The sequence below is a fragment of the Bufo gargarizans genome, chromosome 5, assembly GCF_014858855.1.
Source record: "Bufo gargarizans isolate SCDJY-AF-19 chromosome 5, ASM1485885v1, whole genome shotgun sequence".
Taxonomy (NCBI): domain Eukaryota; kingdom Metazoa; phylum Chordata; class Amphibia; order Anura; family Bufonidae; genus Bufo; species Bufo gargarizans.
Window position 1 is genome coordinate 33,651,006 of NC_058084.1, and position 19,383 is coordinate 33,670,388.

A 19,383-nucleotide genomic window follows, 5' to 3' on the forward strand; every position below is an offset into this window, starting at 1 on the left:
CCACTCTAAATTTCAGGGACTTTACATTGTATGGGGTCCCAGTGGTAGGACCCCCACTGATCTAATAGTTATAGGTATTCTGGTTAAATTAAGCTATCCTCTATCAATATGACTTAAACTGGAATCTTTAAGGCCCCATGCAAATTCTATTCTGACCTAGATGTAATGTCTGTGTCCAGTGGGGTCATTTATTAGCCAGAAATATGCCTCTATTAGGCGTATTTCTAGAGCCTGTTCACCACAATCTGCGACTTCACCCACTTACGCCAGGTCTAAAAAAGGGGGTGGGGGAGGCAACTGGCGCCTCTTCATAATTTCAGCGGATCCACCTCCAGTACAGGGCCTTAAGACCGGCGTCTAAAATAACAGTCTTAATAAATGTGCCCCTAGGTTTCTTCATGTTGCTGTTCTATGGCACTTGGTAAAAATAAATTTGGGCTGCACACGCTCAGTAGTGAAGTTGGCGCAGAGGAGGACGTTCACCTCTGGGCACATCAGCATCCATCTCAGAAGTGCTAGAGGGAAAGGGAACATGAAGACCTAAGGCAAGTACTTAATATAGCTGATTACAAGCCGGATGTCACAGTATATTTGCTGGGATTTAGCATTTTTGTTTTTCACTCCCCGCCTTCCCATAGTCCTAACTTTTTTATTTTTCCATTCACATAGCCTTATGAGGGCTTATTTGCGGGACAAGTTTTACTTTCTAATGGCACCATTTATGGTTGCATACCATGTAGTAGGAAGTAAGAAATTCCAAATGGGATAGAATTGGGAAAAAACACAATTCTGATAAAGGTTTTTATTTATTTATTTTTTTACACTGTACACTATGGGGGAAATTCACCTGCTATCTTCATTCTCCAGGTCAGTACGGTTACAATGATACCACACTTGTATAATTTTTCTTGCGTTTTAATATTTAAAAAAAATTAAAACCTTTGAGGGAAAAAACTTTTTTTATAACCATATTCTGACCCCTATAACATTTTTTTTTTTTTTTTTTGTAGTTGTGTACAGGGCTGTGTGAGGGCTCACTTTTTGCGGGATGATCTGTTCTTTTCTGTGATACCAATTTGAAGTGTGTGTGACTTTTTGATCACTTTTTTTTTTATATAAAAAAAATTATTGGGTATTTGAAGTGACAAAAAAAAATAATTAGATTGCCTATTGTGTTCACTGATGTCTATATAGACTCCACTGAACACTTCCATTTGCACTATACCAATACAATGCTGCCACCTAGTGGCCTGTATTGGTAAGGTTATCTTATAGGCACCGAAGCCTGCTTGAAGCTTCAGCGTATTAGAGCAATGTACCAGGTTCCCCAATCTCAGCCGGGGAGCGCAGTTACCAGAGCGGAAATGCGCGGCTTCCGAACACATTTGACCACCTAGGACCGCCTAACGCATGGATGCGTCCTGGAGGTGGTCGATTCATTCCTCCTGGACGCATCCGTGCGTCATCTCGTGAGACGCGAGATTTCCGTTCACAGGATCGGAAGGTAAGCTAGTGGATCTCCAGCCTGCCAGCGGCGATCATTCGCTGGCAGGCTGGAGATGCGTGTTTTTTATTTTTTTTTTTTTTTTAACCCCTAACAGGAATATTAGACGCTGTTTTGATAACAGCGTCTAATATACCTGCTACCTGGTCCTCTGGTGGTCCCTTTTGCTTGGATCGACCACCAGAGGACACAGGTAGCTGTGTAATAAGTAGCACCAAACACCACTACACCCCCCCCTGTCACTTATTAACCCCTGATCACCCCATATAGACTCCCTGATCACCCCCCTGTAAGGCTCCATTCAGACGTCCGTATGATTTTTACGGATACATGGATCAGATCCGCAAAACACATACGGACGTCTGAATGGAGCCTGACAGGGGGGGGGGTGATCACCCATATAGACTCCCTGATCACCCTTCCCTGTAAGGCTCCATTCAGACGTCCGTATGATGTTTACGGATATATGGCTCGGATCCGCAAAACACGGACTTCTGAATGGAGTCTTACAGGGGGGTGATCAATGACAAGGGGGGTGATCACCCCATATAGACTCCCTGATCACCCCCCGTAAGGCTCCAATCAGACGTCCGTATGATTTTTACGGATACATGGATCGGATCCGCAAAACACATACGGACGTCTGAATGGAGTCTTACAGGGGGGTGATCAATGACAAGGGGGGTGATCACCCCATATAGACTTCCTGATCACCCCCCTGCCATTGATCACCCTCCTGTAAGGCTCCATTCAGACATTTTTTTGGGCCCAAGTTAGCGGAAATATTTTTTTCTTTTTTTTTCTTACAAAGTCTCATATTCCACTAACTTGTGTCAAAAAATAAAATCTCACATGAACTCACCATACCCCTCACGGAATCCAAATGCGTAATTTTTTTTATACATTTAGATTCCAGACTTCTTCTCATGCTTTAGGGCCCCTAAAATGCCAGGGCAGTATAAATACCCCACATGTGACCCCATTTCGGAAAGAAGACACCCCAAGGTAGTCCGTGAGGGGCATATTGAGTCCATGAACGATTTAATTTTTTGTCCCAAGTTAGCGGAAAGGGAGACTTTGTGAGAAAAAACAAAAAATCAATTTCCGCTAACTTGTGCCAAAAAAAATTATTTCTATGAACTCGCCAGGCCCCTCATTGAATACCTTGGGATGTCTTCTTTCCAAAATGGGGTCACATGTGGGGTATTTATACTGCCCTGGCATTTTAGGGGCCCGAAAGCGTGAGAAGAAGTCTGGGATCCAAATGTCTAAAAATGCCCTCCTAAAGGGAATTTGGGCCGCTTTGCACATCTAGGCTGCAAAAAAGTGTCACACATGTGGTATCGCCGTACTCAGGAGAAGTTGGGGAATGTGTTTTGGGGTGTCATTTTACATATACCGATGCTGGGTGAGATAAATATCGTAAAATTTTGATTAATAACAAAAAAAGTAAAAATGTCAGCGGCAATGAAATACCACCAAATGAAAGCTCTATTAGTGAGAAGAAAAGGAGGTAAAATTCATTTGGGTGGTAAGTTGCATGACCGAGCAATAAACGATGAAAGTAGTGTAGTGCAGAAGTGTAAAAAGTGGCCTGGTCATTAAGGGTGTTTCAGCTAGGGGGGCTGAGGTGGTTAAAGGGAAAATGTATGCGATCAGCCTTATGGCTGATCGCATACATGTGCCGCAGGTCTCTGCTATTTAAATTAGCAGAAATCCTGCGGCTATGGCGCCTGCTGCAAGGGGGCGCCATGTTTTGGGACATGTAGGGCAGAGGCCCTAAAGGGTTAAGTTATACATGCAAAGCCTATTCAGTGATAATATTAATGCATTCTATTGGAGATATTCCATTGGACATGTCCAGACCTGTTCGGACGCACCCAGGATGATGTCAGCAGTAAGTATATAAGGCAAGCTGGACAGATTTTGATAAAGTGATCTGTTATAGTGCTATCAGTTTTGAAACTTAAGATGGATGAACGCAAATGTGTTAACGATCCAGACAATTTCTGCTACATATGTGGCAAATACACTACTTATGATTAGCACAAGAATCTGACAAAGCGAGTGCGTCTTGCAGCTTGGGATGCATTTGTGCTAGTAGGGCAGAACTTCCTTGGGAACAGACGAGCTGCAAACTGTGCTGAATTAGTAGACAACATGCTTACAGCATATGAACAACTTGGCTGCCGAATGTCATTGAAAGTGCATTTCTTACATTCCCATCTTTACTTTTTCCCAACCAATTTGGGACATGTAAGTGACGAACATGGAGAGCGGTCCCATAAAGATATTTCTACAATGGAGAACAGGTATCAAGGCTGCTGGAATCCCAACATGATGGGGGACTACTGCTGGTTTTTGCAATGGGGGCGACCGTTCACAAAAGCAGATGCCTGAAGCACTTTTAACAGTACTGGACATTGCTCAAGTAAGACTTTTAAACTGAAAAACGCAACTTTTTGAAATTTTGTTTTTCCATTACATTTTCATACACTGTTTACTTACCAAACTTTGTAGATCAGGTAATTGTTGGAGTAAGGGCTGTTTTACACTTGCGTTCTTTTCTTCCGGCATAGAGTTCCGTCGTCGGGCTCTATGCCGGAAGAATCCTGATCAGGATTATACCCATGCATTCTGAATGGAGTGAAATCCGTTCAGGATGCATCAGGATGTCTTCAGTTCCGGACCGGAACGTTTTTTGGCCGGAGAAAATACTGCAGCATGCTGCGCTTTTTGCTCCGGTCAAAAATCCTGAACACTTGCCGCAAGGCTGGATCCGGAATTAATGCCCATTGAAAGGCATTGATCCGGATCCGGCCTTAAGCTAAACGTCGTTTCGGCGCATTACCGGATCCGTCGTTTAGCTTTTTCTGAATGGTTACCATGGCTGCCAGGACGCTAAAGTCCTGTTTGCCATGGTAAAGGGGAGCGGGGGAGCAGCATACTTACCGTCCGTGCGGCTCCCAGGGCGCTTCAGAGTGACTGTCAGGGCGCCCCATGTGCATGATCACGTCATCCATGCGCATGGGGCGCTCTGACGTCATTCTGGAGCGCCCTGGGAGCCGCATGGGCGGTAAGTATACTGCTCCCCCGCTCCCCACTACTACTATGGCAACCAGGACTTTAATAGCGTCCTGGCTGCCATAGTAACACTGAACGCATTTTGAAGACTGCATTTTTCCGGATCCGGCGAGTAATTCCGGCAAATGGAGTACACAACGGATCCGGACAACGCAAGTGTGAAAGAGGCCTTAAACTTGTTCTGTTCAAAATTATTCAATTCTTTCCAAGTGCTTAATTTATTTAGGCATACTTATGCATAGCAAGATTTCGTGACGTGTTACAACAATTCTGACTTCGGATTTGTAATCCACACACTCTATTTAGTATAGGATAAATGTTTTTTGCCCAGTAGCAGACGAAAAAAATTTTTGTTACATGAGCAATTTATCTTGGAGCTGGTGTTAGCTTGTGGAAAAATAGGAGTCTCAGTTGGAATTTTTGCTTACCGACTCCTCAGTCTTGGTTCACGCGTCTAAAGGTCCCTTTACACAGGACGACAGAGCAGCAGATTGTCAGGAAGGAGGTGATCTCCACAGCTAATGCCATTGTTCATCCCCATACAGACTCGTTGTTTGCCAGCAGCAGAGCGTCATTACACAGCGCGATCTGCTGCCGGTAAACGATAATTTTCCCATGCGCCTCCCCACCGGCACTGACAGGAGTGTGTCCCTGGACAGGAAATAACACTGAAGCTCCAGATTTAAAAGGCCTCTTTTCCTTACCTAAGCCAGTGTTGTTTCCTGTCCCCGGAGAGCGCAGAAGCCCCTGCTCTGGCTGGTATGCCAAAGTGATCACTGCACAGGATTGGGAGCGCCGCTGCAGAGGTCGGGGGCTCCAGTGACTCTGTGCCTCCCTTCCCCGTCCTTAGGCATAAGCCCTTCCAATGAAGGCAGCCCCAGGCTTTTACCTCTATGCAGGGGTTGTGACTTTGACACGTCAGGCGTCTTGGCAGGCGGGGCCTTCTCAGGGGCGAAGGAGGCTCCTGGCGGAGTGGGGTGTCAGATGGCACAGGCGGAGCGGCATCACGTACGCACGCAGGCGTCCCCGCTCACAGAAGACGGTGGTGGCCACAGCAGAGTCCGGTGGCATTTCCCTGCTGCAGCATGTCGGCTCCTCAGGACGCAGACTCAGCCCGCAAGCCTGTGGATCCTGGTTCTAGCGCCATCAGTCTAGTAAGCCTCCTCTCCTGCAAACTTGGGCAGATATTTTTTCTGGTGTGAGACTCTGTTTTCATGTACTCATAGGGTGTCTGGTGCTGGAGGTTTAAAATGAATTTTCTGATAGCCCCTTTTTAAAATCATTTTGATTATTTTAGGCCAAATAAACCTCCAAGACACCAGGGGGAGATTCAGGACACAAGAAGTGTGCCATATGCAGGAAATTCTTTATCTCTAAGCCCAAGAAGTCACTATGTGAAGTGCACAGAAAGATGTAGAAATCCTTGATGACGGCTCTGACTCCTCAGAAGACTGTTATGGAAGACCGTTATTCCTTCCAGAAGAATCTCAAAGTCTTCTAAAAACCATAAGGGCTACCATGAACTTAGAGGGTACTAGAGAAATCCAGTTGGTACAGGACCAGCTGTATCAGGGTCTGGGCCTGTCCATAATAGCATTAAAGACCTAGGGCCAGATTTAGCATTAGCTCAAGTCAAAATAATGGAGTGAAAAAGTTGCGACTTTTATTGGCTCTGCGCTATGCTCCCCAGTTTTCTGAAAGTGGGTGTGTTTTCTTATGTAAATGAATCTGTAGACAGATTTACTATTGCGACAATTTAAAAAGTCGCTAAAAATTTCCAGTGAGGACCATGCTTATCTTATGCATCTTTTTTGTAAAGCCGCTTACTGAAGGATTAACTGCTACCATCAAACCACATTTATCACAGTATTAAAGGACCATTAATAAATCTGACTTAGCCAAAAGTGACTTTGGACATATGTAAAAGTGGAGTAAGATGTAAGTGTAATGATAAATCTGGCCCCTAATCTCCAAGGAATGGAGAGACCCTGAGAAAAGATCCCCTGTCAAACTCCTTTAAGAGAAAATATCCTTTTGATTCAAATCTTTGGGATAAAATTTCAAAGATCGGTGCACCTGTAGCCTGCATTTCAAAGAAAACCTCCCTTCTGGACATGAAGTTGCTACGTGACCCCATGGACAAAAAGTGCGAAAACTTACTTAAAAAGGCATGGGAGACAAATACCACTATGTTTAGGCCCAGTATTTCTTTCATGTGCTCGGCTAGGTCCTTGTCAGTTTGGCTGGGTCATCTAGAGGAACATCTGGCAGCAGGAACCCCTAGGGAGGAAATTTTGTCATCCTTACCAACGTTGAAACAAGCGTCAAATTTTGTAGCTGATACTTCGGCTGATTTGTTAAAACTGTCTGACAGATCAGCCGCCATCTCTAATGCTGCCAGAAGGGCCATATGACTGTTCCTGGTCAGGGGACACGGCATCTAAAAACTGCCTACGATCCATCACCTGTGAAGGGGATCGACTTTTTGGATCAGTCCTTGAATCTTGGAGAACGATAAGAAAAAAGGGTTCCCTACAGAGAGCAGATTTTTTCATCAGAGGCGGTCCTTTCGGAATCAAAAGAACAGGCAGAAGACAGACCAAAAGAGAAGATTTGTGAAGATGGCAGACCTCAAGAGGGAGAGGGAAAGGATGCCTCTTCAATCCAGACAATCCTGCAAAATCCATTCAATGACGCCAGATATCAAGTTGGAGCAAGATTAAAAAATGTTTGTTCCAGAATGGAAAGAAATAGGAACCTCCCCATGGGTTCTGGCTTCTATTCAAAGAGGCTTTAGTTTAGAATTTGATACCTATCCAGCAGATTATTTTATAATCAACAAGCCGTTGTCTCAGAGGGAAAAGCAACTGTCCCTGGAGTCAGAAATCTCCATTCTTCTGCAGAAAAAAGGTATTATGTCCGGTCCCAGAAGATCAAGTCAAAAAGGGTTTTTAGTCTCCAGTGTTTCTGATCAAAAAGCCGGAGGGATCTTTCAGGCTCATTATAAATCTAAAGGGATTAAACAAATGCCTAACCTACAAGAAATTCTAAATGGAAACCATCAAATCGACCATAAACCTCCTTCACCAGAACTGCTATATGGTAACTATGGATTTATAGGATGCTTATTATCATGTCCCTATCCTCAGAACACCAGTGTTCGAGAACTGCCGTCTACATAGGAAGTCGCCTTTGTCACTTTCAATTCCAAGCTCTTCCCTTCAGTTTCTCTTCTGCTCCAAGGATCTTCTCAAAAGTAGTAGCCGAGGTAACGGGCTACCTCCATCTACAGGGACTTCTTATAATAACCTACTTAGACGACTTTCTAATTGCGGCCGGAACAGAAGATCTCCTCCTACTCCATCTAGACCTGGTAAAAAAAGACCTTTCTCTGTTTAGGATGGATAATAAATCTCATAGTCTGATTTAATCCAGAGTCAACAAAAAGTCGTCTTAGGCGTTCTTCTAAATTCATGTCTGCTTATGTCTTCTCTCCCAGAGGAAAAACAATCAACCATTTATCAGAAAATCTCTGTTTTGCAGGTTAAAAACCTCCACCATCAGGAATATTATGACTGTTCATTGTCATCTGACGTCTTCAATACCCGCAGTCAGATGGGCACAGAGCCATACAAGAATTCTACAGTCCTTTCTCCTAGATTCCTAGGACGGTACTCGGACCACCTTAGACAAAAAGGTAGGTCTTCCATCAAAAGTATTGCAGTCCCTACCCTGGTGGAAAATAATAAAAAATGTACAGACTGGTCTACCGACGTCGAGAAGATCTGCTTGTAGTCACTACAGACTCCAGCAACCGAGGCTGTGGTGGTCACGCCGTGGACCTAATAGTTCAAGGAATTTGGGAAAATTCCATGACAAACGCCTCATTAAACCAAAAAACAAACGGCTGTTCTCAAAGTTCTTCTGGCACTCCATTCAAAGATACCTCTAGGTCATGTAAAAATCCTATCAGACAACAAAATTACGGTTGCCTACATAAACAGACAGGGGGGGACTCTAAGCAAGATTCCAGCCGCAAAATTTTTCTCTGGGCAGAAAAGCATCTGACTTCCTTGTCAGCAGTCTATTTAAAAGGAAGCAAGAATCTCATGGCTGGCTTTCTGAGCAGGCAGACAATAAGAGAAGGAGAATGGGCCTTGGATCCCTATGTCTTCCATCAGATAACAGTAAGATGGGGTGTTCCAATCCTGGACCTGTTTGGAGATTGAGGCAACAAGAAGGTACAGAGATTTTGTTCTCTATCCCCACAGAATCAACCAGAGATTCTAGATGCCCTTTCTCGCCCATGGCCAGAAGGACTCCTGTAGGCATTCCCCACTAGTGATGGACGAACATCGGCCGGGACAGGATCAAATGTTCGCGAACCACGCTTTCGCGGCGGGCACCATTCACTTTAATGGCAGGTGAACCTGAAAAACCTCAGGTCATATTTGCATCCACCAAATACTAGGGATTGACCGATATAGATTTTTTAGAACCGATACCGATATTCAGTGAACTTTTAGGCCGATAGCCGATAATTTATACCGATATTTTATATATTAATATATATTATATTAGTTAGTAGTCACTGAGGTGGTGAAAATTTGCATTTGGTACTAGTATATTATCAATGTACGGTAAATTATAAATGAATAAAGCCCTTCGTTTTTAGTCAATTTATAATTTACATTTATAATATACTAGTGCCAAATGCCCATTTCTACACCATCCCCCCTTCTCACTGACTTTATTAACCCCTATCAGACCTTAGATCAGACTTTATTTAACCCCTATCATACCTCAGATAAATAAAATAAAAAAAACTCCTCGCCTCTCCTGCGCCGCAGCTCCTCTTCATATCCAGGTCCGGTGTCGCGCTCCCCTGTGTTCTCCGACCCGCGCTGCACTGTCACCTGACAGCGTGCAGCGTCAGGTCATAGTGTGTGCACTACATCCTGATGCTGTACGGGGTCAGGACAGTGCAGCACGGGCCCCATGAAAGATGACCAGGGAGGGTGAGTATCGGAAGCACTTGCTGCGCTTCCTCCCTGCTCCCGGCACCCGATGCATACTAGTGAGCACTTCCATAAGTGCTCACTAGTATTCGCTTTGTACGCATTATCGGCATATCGACGAGGTTAAATGCCGATACCGATGATGTGCAAAATCCTTAATATCGGGCAATAATATCAGTACTAACGATAATCGGTCGATCCCTACCAAATACTTACTAGAAGTGCACAAATCATACCACAACATAGACAGTGACATACCAGAGGGGAATCAATAGCAAAAATTTCCACAAAAAAATATGTATTTAAATCAGGGGCCATTTTTATGCATCTTAAAGGGAAACTCTCAAAAATGTTCCCTGCTGGAGCCTAGAAGAATTTTATTTTAGGCCACGGGAGTACAGGCCCCAAAAATTAGACCTTCACCGACAGAAAAGAACAAGTGTAGGTATCACACAAATATTTAGACAGCACTCCGTGATGATGACGATAATAAGTGGTAATTTATTTCATACTATTTCAGCCGGAAACAGTGGTACATCAGTTGCGTGCAACGTTCCGGGCTAACATACGCCCTTCATCAGGCACTAGTAGGACCAAAGCTTGTGTCCTACTAGTGGTACGCAACTGATGTACCACTGTTTCCGGCTGAAATAGTATGAAATAAATTACCACTTATTATCATCATCATCACTGAGTGCTGTCTAAATATTTGTTTGATATCTACAGTTCTTGAGGTGGAGCTACAGAACACAATTCGGACGTGCACCCTCCCTTGCTATTTTTTGAAAGAGTGCTGTGGCCTATTGATTTGAAGCTAGAAAAGAACAAGTGGTTATGTGGCTGGAGGTACAATAGGCGGTCACTGAATAACAATTTTACTGTAGGCCAGTACAGGCCCCAAAATTAGGCATTCACCTGACAGAAAAGGCCTTTTATGCCGCTGTATATACATAAGACAAGGACCATTCTTTGTTCTGTGTGGTGGCGGATATGTGTGGGCTGGCATGAGGAAATTCAATTACATGTGGTCGTCACAGCTGTTGAATTCCTCCGAGATCCATGTCTCATTCATTTTTAGAAATGTGAGGCAGTCCACACTGTCGTAAGCGAGGCGAGTGTGCTTATCGGTCACGATCCCCTCTACTGCGCTGAACGTCCTTTCAGACAGGACACTCGACAAGGGGCAAGCCAAGAGTTTCACTGCAAATTGTGCCAGCTCTGGCCACAGGTCAAGCCTGCACACCTAGTAATCCAGGGGTTCCTCGCTTCTCAGAGCATCCACATCGGCCGTTAACCCGATGTAGTCAGACACCTGTTGATCTAGGCGTTCCTTGAGGCTGGAGCCGGAGGACGGCTGTCGATAGGTTGGCTGCAAGAATGATTTTATATCCGAAGGGACCAACACATCTTCAAACTGCCCTTTTCTTGCAGGCGCGGTAGGATTGGTACCCGCGCCTGTTTCGCTGTGGGTGGAAATTCCCCTGCCAGCGCCCGCAACAGCAGAATGCAGCATCTCTCGCAGCAAGGCCTTGAAATGCTGCATTTCATTTTGTGTTTGTACCGGGAGTCTAAGTACGTTGCGACCCAGTACTGGTCCTTGCCCTTTATGCTTTTTATACGGGGATCTCTCTTCAAACACTGGAGCATGAAGGCCCCCATTTTCACTAAATTGGAAGCGGTGGAGCGCCCTGGCTCCTGCTCATCACCCAGGAGAATGTCATCCTCGGTCCCCCCCCCCCCGCCCCGGACAACACCAGGGATCCCCGAAAAGTTTAAAGTCCCCCTCAAAGCCTGCTCTTCTTGTTCCTCCTCCTCTTCCCCCCAGCCACCATCCTCCACTGACTCCTCTTCAGACTCCTGTTGACTTGTCTCATATGGAGTTGCCCCCCCTGGGAATTCATTCAGCATTGCGACTTCCTCATGTTCCAGCTCCTGCTCCTCGACGGCTTTATCAATGACACGATGCAATGCACGCTCCAGAAAGAAGGCGTAAGGTACGATGTCACTGATGGCGCCGTGGCTGCAACTGACCAGTTTGGGGATCTCATCAAATGGCCGCAGAAGTCTGCATGCATCGCGCATGAGCAGCCACTGGTGGGGTGAAAACAAACCAAGCTCCCAGAACCTGTCCTGCTGCAGAGTTCGCTACAGGTAGTTGTTAACGGCACATTGCTGCTGGAGCAGCCTATCAAGCATATACACTGTGAAGTTCCAGCGCGTCGGCTTTCACAAATCAGATGTTTGATAGGCAGGTGGTGTCGTCGCTGAACGTCAGCAAGGCGAGCCATGGCCGTGTAAAATCTTCTAAAATGACCAGAGATTTTCCTGGCCTGCCGCAAGACGTCCTGGACCCCGGGGCATTTGGCAATAAATCGCTGCACGACTAAGTTCAGGATGTGTGCCATGCAGTATGGAGTAGGAGGAGGAGAAGAAGAGGCAGGCCTGCATGCAATCCGTGGCAGTAACACCAAATCCAAACGAGTGCCACGGGTTACATCCTTGATGGCTGTCAGGTTTACACAGTGGGCGGTAAAAGTTATGTACCTTCCCTGCCCGTGTTCGCTAGACCATGTGTCTGTGGTCAGATGTATCTTGGCACCGACACTGTGTCGGTGCCGCTGAACGTGGCCATATAGCTCTGGGATGCCCTTCTGGGAGAAATATTTCCTTCCGGGGACTTTCCATTGCGGTGTGCCAATGGCCACAAATTTTCTAAAGGCCTCCGAGTCCACTAGTTTATATGGCAGTAGTTGGCGGGCTAGCAGTTCCGACAAGCCAGCGGTCAACCTTTGGGCAAGAGAGTTATCCGGCGTCATCAACTTTTTACACTCGAACATTTGGGCCACAGAAGCCTGCCTTCTGCCAGATGAACGCGACGACGGCATGGTGGAAGGTGGAGTGGAGGACAAATGGGAGGAGAAGGAGAAAAGGCAGGACGTGTAGTGCCGGGAGTGTGGCTTTGTGGGTTCTGACGGGGTTGCTCTCACTGGGCTCAGTGATGGGAGGCCAGATGCCTTCTTAAGGCGGTCGTCCCTAGGTGAGTGTTGGGTATTCCGCGACTTTTGCGTTGGCAACACTATTGTCAGCAGCTGACACTTAAAAAAAAAAGCCCACACTGCGGAGCCATGTGCCGGCGTCTTGGGAGCGCAAGATGTGACTGTGCATGGTGGATGGCTCGCTCCAGATACATTTGCAATCTGCTTTTTGCCTCTGGTGCACTGAAAATTCTGCCTGCTTCTCCTCCCTATCTGCTGCTCCATCTCTCCCTCTGAACTCCTCTCCTTTTCCTCTCTTGTGGGCACCCACTTGACGTCCATCGACACGTCATCATCGTCACCTTCACCACCACTGACATTAGAGATCTCGGAGTAGGCAGCAACAGCGGGGACCACCCTCCTTGGGCTGATCTGGGTACTGTCGTCAGACTACTAGGTGGCGGCCGTTGCTATCTCCTCTTCCTCATCTGATGCGAAGAATGGCTGCGCATCGGTAAGGTCTGGGAAAGGATGGGAAAATAATTCCTTTGACTCGAGTGGAGGGGCTATGGTGGTGGCGGTGTCTTTGGGGGTGCACACAGCACAGAGTGAGGAGGGTGCAGATACAGAGGATAAGCAGGGTGCAGAAGTGGAAGGCTGAGTGAGCCACTCAGCCAACTCTGGTGCGTCCTTTAACATAATCGCACACACCTTCTCCAACTTCCCACTTAGTCTCCGGCCTGGTGCACCTGCCCGACCCCTACCACCCCTGCGGAACAGCCTGGCTCTTCCTCTGCCTGTCATTTTCAAAATGACCCTGCGCCAAAGTCCCTAGAGAAGAGCAGTATTTGTGAAAGCAGATATATCGCAGGCCTCAATCAGTATTTGTGGAAGCAGATATATCGCAGGCCTCAATCAGTATTTGTGGAAGCAGGTATATCGCAGGCCTCAGCCAGTATTTTGTGGAAGCAGGTGTATCATAGGCCTCAATCAATATTTGGTGGAAGCAGTTATATCAATCCCCTTAATCAGTATTTTGTGGAAGCAGGTGTATCGCAGGCCTCAATAAATATTTGGTGGAAGCAGGTATATCAATCCCCTAATCAGTATATTGTGGAAGCCGGTATATCATACCCCTCAATCACTATTTTGTAGAAGCAGGTATATAGAACCCCTCAATCTGTATTTTGTGGAAGCAGGTGTATCAAACCCCTTAATCAGTATTTTGTGGAAGCAGGTATATCGCACCCCTCAATCAGTATTTTGTGGAAGCAGGTATATTGCACCCCTCAATCACTATTTTGTAGAAGCAGGTATATCAAACCCCCTTAATCAGTATTTTGTGGAAGCAGGTATATAGAACCCCTTGATCAATATTTGGTGGAAGCAGGTATATTGCACCCCTCAATCAGTATTTTGTGGAAGCAGGTATATAGAAACCCCTTAATCAGTATTTTGTGGAAGCAGGTATATCACACCCCTCCATCTGTATTTTGTGGAAGCAGGTATATTGCACCCCTCAATCTGTATTTTGTGGAAAAAGGTATATAGAACCCCTTAATATTTGGTGAAAGCAGGAATATCAAACCCCTTAATCAATATTTTGTGGAAGCAGGCATATTGAACCTCTCAATCCGTTTTTTGGGGGGCAACAGGTATATCACACCCGTTGCAAATAGTTGTTCCAATAGCGCTTGTCCCTCTATATACCTGCGGTATTGCAGCAGAACCGCACACAACTGCTGCACAAAACAAATGCACTATATACTTTCTATGTTATAAAGTATATTATAAGTATATCACACCCCTCAGTATATCGCACTTATCGATAGCACACCTATACCAGTCCTTAAAAGGACATTTGTGGCCCTATTAGCTAGCATTTGGTGTCCCTAACAGTCTGTCTCTGCTCCACAACCTCTCCCTACACTGGCAAAACACAGAATGTAAAATGGCTGCCAGATCGGGTTCTGTTATAGGGTGGGGGGTTGTCCATGTGCTGAAAAGTCTCAATTAGCTCTCTTGTCCCACCTGATGGATGTGTCATGAGTTAAAGTTCGGCACAATCGCGGATGACATGCTTTTGTTTATTGGAGATATGGCCTCATCGATAGACCCAATTATTTCCTTAATATCGGACTCTGGCAGACAGTCGGGTCTGTATATTAACTGGGATAAATCTGTCATCCTTCCGCTATCCCCTCTGCCTCAGTCTCTATGTTTGGACCACATTCAACTTAAAGTGGTATCGTCATTTAAGTACCTTGGTGTTGTGGTTTCCACTAGGCCCCAGGCATATATTGCGGATAACCTGACACCACTACTGGTCAAATTTAAAATGAAAACAGATATCTGGAACAAACTTCCTTCGTCGGTGATAGGCAGGGGGAATCTTATCAAAATGATTTTTATGCCGCAATTATTATATATTCTCCACAATTCGCCAATTTGGGTGGCTCAGCATCATTTCTACAAAATACAGCAGATTTTCCGTTCTTTGGTATGGAGGGCTAAGCACAGTAGGATACAGTACGAAACCCTTCAGAGAAGTAAAGACATGGGAGGCCTGGCTCTGCCAAACCCCTATCTCTACTTTCTAGCAGCTCAACTACAGCATTTTAAAGGTTGGGGGAGTATGGGATGGGCAGGGAGAAGTGGGGAATTGGTTAAGTGGGTCGCTGGTTGTAATCCCCCAATAACGGTATTAGAAAAGGATGTGGCAGAGTCAGTGAGGGTGCTCCCAATATTTAAATTAATGCAAACTGTATGGACTAAGTCTAGGGAAGTTTTAAATGTGGCAGGATTACTCGACCTGTCGCCGATTTGGAATAATCCCAAACTGAAGGAGTTGTCTCAGTTGCCAGATTTCAGAGGATGGGAGCGTAAGGGGTTGTGGAATGTGGGTCAATTGTACTCCCAGGGAGTTTTGAAGCAATTTGAACAATTGTGTATAGAATTTGGGTTGAATTCCAGACAATTTTACAAATACCTACAGCTTAGACATGCCTTAAGCTCACAAGCAAAAATTAGACCGATGGTCCTCGCCTCCCATCAGGTGTGGTCCAATCTGATGGTGGTGGGGTCCTCCAGAGGAGGGATCTATAGAGCTTACGGGGCGATGCAGGAAAGGAATCTGGAAAAATATCCATTACTAATCAAGAGCAAGTGGGAAAAGGATGTGGGCCCAATTTCGGATGATCAGTGGGTGGATGTGTTGGCGTTAACTCCAACCCTGTCTTTGAGTGAGGCGGCTAGATTATCCCAGATTTTTCTTTTGCATAGAGTCTTTTTGAAGATGATAGGGTGTCGCCCTGACTCGTCGTGTCCGAAATGCAGGACGGATGACGCTGGGCTGTTCCACATGATCTGGCAATGCAACACTCTACATAGGTACTGGTCTAAGATAATAAAACTGATTAACAAAATATACTGCGCTACAGATGCAAGAATGTGCATACTTGGATTGTCTGACTCTGAGTCTTTGCAACCTCCCATTAAGACAGGTATCAACAGAATCCTGTATCAAGCTCGGAAGACCATCGCGGCTAAATGGATTCAGTCGTCTCCTCCTAACTTTGCAGAATTTGTGGCTAGAATGAATGTGGTTATAAGGCTGGAGAGGGGAACGTATTTGAAGAGAAACTGTCTGTCGAAATTCGAATCCATATGGGGACCGTGGGTAGACAAATCTGGGGTGTGCAGTCAATGGCTGTCCTTGCACTGTAGTAGCTGGATTGTTCCAGGTCGTTCTTCAAGTAGGGGTGGTACTTATGTGCTTGCAACTAATATAATATATGAATATCAGTCAAAGAAAGGTATACCGGGAGTGTGCCGATATTTCCTTATTCTTGAATACAGGAGCCAAGATCATCGTCCGTACATGTCACTCAATGTAAATTGTGGGGGGAGTTTTCTGTTATTTCTCTTACTTTCGCTATTGAACCATTGTTACCATTTTGGCTAGTCTGTCTATGGGCTTGGTCTTTGACTGAGCTTAGCAACATCCCTAGCAACCAATAGGAAAGTTGCCTACCCCTTACTATATAAGAACCTCCCCAGCAGCCATTTTCTACAGTTTTTTTTAAAGTTCTGAGAGAGAGAGAGCAGTGACATTGCAGTGCTCTGTGTTTTCCACTCATTACATTAGATAGATAGATAGCTTATATATACAGGTCCTTCTAAAAAAATTAGCATATTGTGATAAAGTTCATTATTTTCTGTAATGTACTGATAAACATTAGACTTTCATATATTTTAGATTCATTACACACAACTGAAGTAGTTCAAGCCTTTTATTGTTTTACTATTGATGATTTTGGCATACAGCTCATGAAAACCCAAAATTCCTATCTAAAAAAATTAGCATATCATGAAAAGGTTCTCTAAACGAGCTATTAACCTAATCATCTGAATCAACTAATTAACTCTAAACACCTGCAAAAGATTCCTCAGGCTTTTAAAAACTCCCAGCCTGGTTCATTACTCAAAACCACAATCATGGGTAAGACTGCCGACCTGACTGCTGTTCAGACGGCCATCATTGACACCCTCAAGCAAGAGGGTAAGACACAGAAAGAAATTTCTGAGCGAATAGGCTGTTCCCAGAGTGCTGTATCAAGGCACCTCAGTGGGAAGTCTGTGGGAAGGAAAAAGTGTGGCAGAAAACGCTGCACAACGAGAAGAGGTGACCGGACCCTGAGGAAGATTGTGGAGAAGGACCGATTCCAGACCTTGGGGGACCTGCGGAAGCAGTGGACTGAGTCTGGAGTAGAAACATCCAGAGCCACCGTGAACAGGCGTGTGCAGGAAATGGGCTACAGGTGCCGCATTCCCCAGGTCAAGCCACTTTTGAACCAGAAACAGCGGCAGAAGCGCCTGACCTGGGCTACAGAGAAGCAGCACTGGACTGTTGCATGTCTTTCGGAAATCAAGGTGCCAGAGTCTGGAGGAAGACTGGGGAGAGGGAAATGCCAAAATGCCTGAAGTCCAGTGTCAAGTACCCACAGTCAGTGATGGTCTGGGGTGCCATGTCAGCTGCTGGTGTTGGTCCACTGTGTTTTATCAAGGGCAGGGTCAATGCAGCTAGCTATCAGGAGATTTTGGAGCACTTCATGCTTCCATCTGCTGAAAAGCTTTATGGAGATGAAGATTTCATTTTTCAGCACGACCTGGCACCTGCTCACAGTGCCAAAACCACTGGTAAATGGTTTACTGACCATGGTATTACTGTGCTCAATTGGCCTGCCAACTCTCCTGACCTGAACCACATAGAGAATCTGTGGGATATTGGGAAGAGAAAGTTGAGAGACGCAAGACCCAACACTCTGGATGAGCTTAAGGCCGCTATCGAAGCATCCTGGGCCTCCATAACACCTCAGCAGTGCCACAGGCTGATTGCCTCCATGCCACGCCGCATTGAAGCAGCCATTTCTGCAAAAGGATTCCCGACCAAGTATTGAGTGCATAACTGAACATAATTATTTGAAGGTTGACTTTTTTCGTATTAAAAACACTTTTCTTTTATTGGTCGGATGAAATATGCTAATTTTTTTAGATGGGTTTCATGAGCTGTATGCCAAAATCATCAATATTAAAACAATAAAAGGCTTGAACTACTTCAGTTGTGTGTAATAAATCTAAAATATATGAAAGTCTAATGTTTATCAGTACATTACAGAAAATAATGAACTTTATCACAATATGTTAATTTTTTTAGAAGGACCTGTATAAAATACAGATAGTCAGTGTAGGTTATATCCTGATATAGTGTAGCAATACATATAGTGTAACAATACATAGTGCACCAATCAGTAATATGTAGTCAGACCTGCTAAAATGTGAAGTTTCACGTATTGACCAAAATATGCGCTTTATTAATCGTCGATTTGCGCAATTGCAAATTTATTGGCGCACTCTATCTGCATATAAAGCTATTGTAATGTTCTGCCGTGCCAACCATTTTCTCCAGTCTCAGGAAACTTCTAGCAGCTTGGAAAATGTAGCAAAAGTGACCCACTCCTGTATTGCGCACGCTTTACGCGAATATTACATTGCCGATTTTTCCAATCAAGAAAATAATAGCGAATTCTCGAATTTGCAAATATATGACGAATATTCTACAAAATATTCGCGAAATATCGCAAATTTCGAATATTCTCCCTGCCACTGATCACTACTAAAATTTATCTTAGAACTTGGAAGGCCTTCCTTGCCTTTAGGGAAGGCAAAGGTTATCGAAATTCCCTTACGAATGTTTCAGTTATTCTAGATTTCCTGCAAGCGGGGTTGCACAAGGGCCTCAAGCCCTCTACCCTCAAAGTGCAAATATTGGCCTTAAAGGGAACCTGTCCTAACTAAGGGCAACATAAATAAGTGACCGATTCTCTTCAAAATGCTGGGTCACTTTCTTTAATTGACCCAATCAATCTGTCAATATCTTGTATTGAAAAGCTCCAGCTGATAATGATGAGTCATGAATATTCATGAGCTCCTGACTCTCCCCGCCCACCTGCTGCTGATTGACAGTTATTTTCCATATGAATCAGCAGCAGCTGGGCAGGGGAGTGGCTATAGCTCTGAATTAAATATACGCTGGACTCAATGACATCACGCTGGACTTGAATCAGCTCATTAGCATGCGGCATCTTTGTGTGTATATTATTAGGTAACCATCTGTCACACCAGTAAGTGAATACATCGAAGGTACTTTTTAGTAGTTAATGATTGTATATAATTAGTTAGATTATAATCAAATATCCACATGACAGGTTCCCTTTAAGTACTCAATACTCAAGACTGGCAG